The sequence below is a fragment of the Hyaena hyaena genome, unplaced genomic scaffold (genome assembly GCF_003009895.1).
Source record: "Hyaena hyaena isolate Hyena2069 unplaced genomic scaffold, ASM300989v1 scaffold_388, whole genome shotgun sequence".
Taxonomy (NCBI): domain Eukaryota; kingdom Metazoa; phylum Chordata; class Mammalia; order Carnivora; family Hyaenidae; genus Hyaena; species Hyaena hyaena.
The window spans coordinates 1,581,973-1,587,972 of record NW_024081021.1 but is presented as its reverse complement, the minus strand read 5'-3'; positions in this window follow the sequence as shown (position 1 = coordinate 1,587,972).

The window sequence follows — 6,000 nt, the reverse complement described above, 5'->3', positions numbered from 1 at the left end:
TTTTTGAACACCCAACCCAATAGAATCCAGAAGTAATCCATTTCGAGAGAAATGAGAACACCTCAACAATCTCTGCAGTTTTCTGGGTTCCCTTTGTCCTCTTAGCCTAATAGTTTCAACCCGTGTGATGAGACAGAATGGGTTTTCTGTGTGGGGAATGAGTTTGAAGCCCGCTGAAGCCACTGTTGAGTGAAGTTCAGTTCAGGCAAGTTTCTAAAGCAAGTACTGATGTGATCATCACATTCAATTTGACTGACGGGCAAAACCATGAGGATAAAAGTAAAAGGTGTTATGTGATTCAAGAATGAAGCACCCTGATCTTGACATCTGGCTGGAGGTGATAGGTACCTATTGTGTCCTGGGAATGTAGACAATGGAGTCCCAGACCCTTCTGGTCTGGGTCTAATAGACCCTCCAGGAACCCCTGTTCTAGCAAGGCTTCCGTATACTTTCCAGAATTCTCAGACGATGTCACTCCATGTCTATGCAGATATTGAAGGGAATTTAGCTCTAAGGTCCTGTGTAGATTGAGGACATTCCCTGAGAGCCTGAGGCTCTGGTTCCTCCATCTTTATAACCTACACTCGAGGCAGTGGTGTCATCAGAAATGAGCAGATTATGGGGCAATGGTCTGTGCATCTTGTGCATGGTGGAAATGCCAGTCTTAAGACAGGATAGAAACTGAATAAAATCAGTATCAGGTATGATGTAAGGCTGAGGAGGCCCATGTATGACATGTGTCTTTTCCATTCACTTCCAATCACCCCTTGTGACTGGACCGAAATCTTCACAGTCACCACTAAGTTATCAAGTTCACACTCAAGCTGATTAGTGCAGCCGATATAGGCAGCTTCTGGAGAATAACTAGAAATCAAAGAAGATGAGCCTGGTAGTCGGATCAACTAGGGAAAATGTGCATTAGGGTCATTGGACCATACTCTCACCTATAGCTTTTCAGTCCTGGGTTCTACTCAGTTAAGGATAGATGCCATCCTATGTGACACTGGGCTCACCATGAAACTTAGTAACTTTCCCCTCCCTTTTCAAATCCTTATTGCTTTTTTGATACAATAATCATAATTTCCTTAGTAAAAAACCTAACTCTAAAAATTGCTTAGTTGTCATCCTTGATAATGTCTCTTTCTTTCCCCTCTCCATCCACGTGATCAGCAAGTCTTGTCAGTCCCATCTCTGAAATACATCCACCCTCACCTTCTTGGTCTGGACCACCATCATGTGTCCTGCACTCCTGCAACACTCTCGCCCTCCACTCGCTTCTTCCAACCCATTTTCCATCCAGTGGCCACACTGACATTTTAAAACAACAATCAGATCACACCACTGTGCTTCCTTAAACACGCTCATTGCTTACTGCAGCCAGAATAAAACCCAGCCTCCTTAGGGCAGCCAGCATAGTTTTGCCTTATCTCTACAATCTCACCTGCTCCTCTGCCCCCTTCTTCTCACCTTTTCAGCCCTGTGGTCCCCTCGCAGTTCCTGTCTGCAGAGAAGCCTGAGCACAGCCCAAGATAGCAGAGAGCAGGCAGGATCTTACAGTACATGCTGATAGGGAGGAAAAAAAATGGAAAATAAGGACAAAAAAGTATCTTCCAGCCAACCAACTTGTTTTCCTTTTATGGAAGCTACCAGAAGACATATGTTAAAAGGTTTTAGAATAAGTAGAAATCTTGCTTTGAAGGTTGGCAAAATATAGGTTGATTATGGGGGGAACTATATTGGACAGCCACGTTTCCAGTCTCCAGTGGGGGTGCCCTGAGTATCTTCAAGCTTTTGTGGTTGTCCTGCAGCAAGGTGAACTCATCTCCTTCAAATCTAAGGACAGGGTCCTGAAGAAACTCAAAGAAAACAATTTAAAATGGTTCTTGGCCAGTATAGCTATTTACATTCAAAGGAAGTCACTTCTAAAGTGTTCCTACCTGCACCTAAATGGGAAAGCTTTAAGCTGAGGTGTAGAATCACATTGAGGTTACTAACTTAATACCGTTTGAGCCATCAAATAAATGTTCCATAGTATGTGGTTCATAACACTTTTCAAGTTATGTCTGGGCTAGTTTGGGTTAATTGTCCCTTTAATTATTCTAATGAGGCTTACTTGCTTGCCAAGCTATATTCTCATTCCATTTAGCCTATTGTATGACCGTATATGTTTTGATGGGCTCCCTACAAGTGGTACTAAGGGAGTCACTTCTGTCCAGGGAAGATGTAGGTTTATCTTTGTGACTCTGAATTCATGCATTTATTCCGCAAATGTTTATGAGCACCTACCGTGTTCCTTGGCTGAGCACGAGACACAAAACACAAACAAGACACAGTTGAACCCAGTTAGCATGCAGTGTAACTGGCAACAGGCAGGCTCCACGAGCATTATATTGAAGCTGAGACACAAGGAAAAGTCAGAGTATGATTCTCCAGCAGGGGAAACAGCCTGAGCAAAGATCTGGAGGCAGTGACCATGAGGCATTAGCATCCCAGATGGACCGGCTCTTACTGGGTAGTTCATCTTGACCTTGTGAATCTCTGTGACTCCAGGATCCCAGATTCTCCTTCCTCTTTAGCTCGCGTAACCTTAAAAGCCCAAGAACCTGGGTTCCTTAGCTCAGGTAATTGAGGTTTATCGGTGCCGTACACCTTTGTTGTTCTCAGGTTTGAGTTTCAAATGGGAAACCTTGGAGAGGCCATGCCCCAACCCCCAAGAAAGTTATGTAACTGAGGACAGATTCAAATAAGGATGATATGAAGTGCATAGCCAATGAAAGTGTGATCCAAAAGAAACTTATTTTAGTAACTGTGTTGAATTGAATTACTTCAGTCTAAGATTTATAAAATCATTTGGGGCTTAAAAGGGTGACTTTAATTTTTTTCTTGTACTATACCATATTTTACTAGAATAAGGTTCACAAGGGCAAGAACCTTTGTTTGCCTTCATTGATGTTTTCCAAAGGCCTGGAATAGTACTTGGCACATAGTGGGCACTCAATAAATATTTGTTGAAAGATACAGTGCTCTTACGGAGAAGTAACATTCTGTGTAAGTTTACTACATCCTGGATTCTTGACTATCAAGGGTCCATAATACTCTAATGAAGGAGGAGTTAGGGTTCCCTCAGAGTGGGCTGCAACAGTCCTAATGTTGCAAAGAAACCAAAGACAACATTGTTAAAAGAAGAGGCCTGTGGGGCTTATGATTATCTCATTGAGGTTTAGGATAAAACTCTTTTTTTTTTTTTTTTGGTAAATGTTGTCTATATATGGCATATGGACATGACTCAATCTGTAGTCAATCCCAAGTGTTCTGTAAATCCACTTACTTTTTTTTTTTAATTTTTTAATGTTTATATTAGAGAGAACGAGGCATGAGCAGGGGAGTGGCAGAGAGAGAGGGAGACACAGAATCTGAAGCAGGCTCCAGGCTCCAAGCTGTCAGCACAGAGCCTGATGCGGGGCTCAAACCCACGAACTGTGAGATCATGACCTGAGCTGAAGTCCGACACTTAACCGACTGAGCCATCCAGGCGCCCCTAAATCCACTTGCTTTCTATTCAAAGCTCTATCTTGCAGGAGTGGAGGGGGTGGGGTATTAGCCCTCAGTCTTTATTGGGGAAACACACCCACATACACAGCTATGTCAATATCCCTGGGCCAAGGGCCAAGACTGGCTACATCTGAGAAGTAACATGTCCTCTCTGTCCCATTGTGCCAAGGGCCTCAGTTTTCCTGCATGCCCCACTTTCCCTGGACGCCCCACATAGCCATCCTCTCTGTGGTGTTGATTCCTTTGGGGAACGTATAGTCCAGCCAGTCACGGGATTGTCACAATGGTCTAGTTCAGTGTCTGGGATGCCCTCGGGCATTTTTAGCTCACAAAGCCAGTCAGCTAGCCTGTCCTCCCTTCTGGATCCATTGCATCATTTCAATGAACTCAACCACCTCTGCTTTGTGCTCCGCAGAAAAATCCCCAAGGCAAAAGAATATAGTCTGGCTACCAGAAGTGGGACAGGGAGGGCATGAAGAGAATAAACAGATTGTCTCAATAAATTATTCTCTTCCATGCAGTACTAAGCGGCCATTTCAATCATTCTTCATTCATAAGCCAATTAAGAAAACACTCCGAAGAGAAGTCCAAGGGCTGGGGGCCCAATGCCTGACTTTGGCAACATTTGCTCACAGTAAATAGAAAGCACGGAGCTGACGGGCATGTCACCCCTTGCTCTAAGCTCACTTTGGCTGGAAGGCAGGGAGGCTCTGTTTTTGGCCAGCACACGTTTGAATGTAACTGAACTCCCCTGGCTTCTGGGCATCTTTCTGCTGTGTGAACCCTTCAACCTTCTGTCACTCCGAGGCTTTTTTCCATTCTCACCTCAAATCCCTAGGAAGCTTCTCAGAAACTTCAAAAGTCACTCACTCAGACACTGCTTTGGCGGTTAGAATATAAATGTTGAAGTGTCTTGACATCATCTATGGGGATCTTTAAAGAATACTTCAAAGAAACAGCTCTCCTGCTTTGAGCATTTCCCGCATAAGTAATAAGTGAAAATAATTCCCCTTTCTATGTGTCTCTGATCTCATCCAGAGGGATGAGTTTATTAAACAGACCTGAGAGATTGCTGAGGAATCTCTCCACAAGCCCCGAGAGCCTGTGTGGTCACTGGGATTGTTTAACCTCTTCCGAAAGGCTTATGTGACAACAGGTAGACACTGTCATTTGGAAATCAGGCTTTATTTGTAGGTGATGGGAGAGGGGAGGGGGTAGATTATCTTCATCATTATCCTTCCACGAGTACCAAATCAGTTTTTAAAATAAAGCAAAAATAGAACTGTCAACGAAATTAAAATCTGGAACAATGTCTTACATTCAGATATGGTACCTTCCCCTGTTTTACAGAGCACTGTTGGCACACCTTGTGTGCAGGAAACAGGACGATGTCAGAGTTAGAAGGGGACACTCAGAAGTCAGCTGGTGCCCACCCTTCTATTTAAAGATAAGGAAACACAATGGAAGGATTTTAACTTTCGTCCTATGCACTGACATAGGAAAAAGATTGAGAAAAAAATGAAACAACTTGAGTCTGATCCTCAGCGCCTTATCATAAAAATGGAATAAAAGTATCTCTCTCATAGAGCTTTTGAGAAGGTTAAGTGAAATTATACCGGGACGCGTGGGTGGCTCAGTCTGTTGAGCGTCTAACTTCGGATCAGGTCATGATCTCACAGCTCATGAGTTCAAGCCCCTGTCTGCGCTGACAGCTCGAAGCCTGGAGCCTGCTTCAGATTCTGTGTCTTCCCCCTACCCCCACCTCTCTCCCACTCGCTCTGTCTCTCTCTCTCAAAAATAAATAAAAACATTTAAATATTTTTTGATGAAATCATACCTAGGGAACAAAAAACCCCACAACATAGCCCGGTTACTGGCATACCTTCAGTGCTAAATAAATGTTAATTACTAAGGGGGTTACCACGGCTGTGGCCCAGAACAGGGACATCGATCTTGCTACACATCAGGATTTTCTGGAATATTGGTTCAAAAATACTCGAGCCTGGGCCCAGCTGCCGACATTCTGAGTCAGTTGGTCTGAGGAGGGGCCTAGTTTAGATGTGGCTGAGAAATTCACCAGGTGATTTTTTTTTTTAATTTTTTAACATTTTTATTTATTGTTGAGAGACAGAGGAGGCAGAGCATGAGCATGGGAAGGGCAAAGAAAGGGGGAGACTCAGAATCTGAAGCCGGCTCCAGACTCTGAGCTGTCATCACAGAGCCCGACGTGGGGCTCAAACTCACATGATTGTGAGATCATGACCTGAGCTGAAGTTGGATGCTTAACTGACTGAGCCACCCAGGTGACCCCAGGTGATTCTTAATGTGCAGCCAAGGTTGAAACCCGATGGCCTAGTAGGTCCAAAGACAAAGGAGACCTTTGTGGTTCCTTAGCATGGGCTGACTACCAAGCAGATGGTTAAAGAAAGAGAGAGAAAAAATATATAA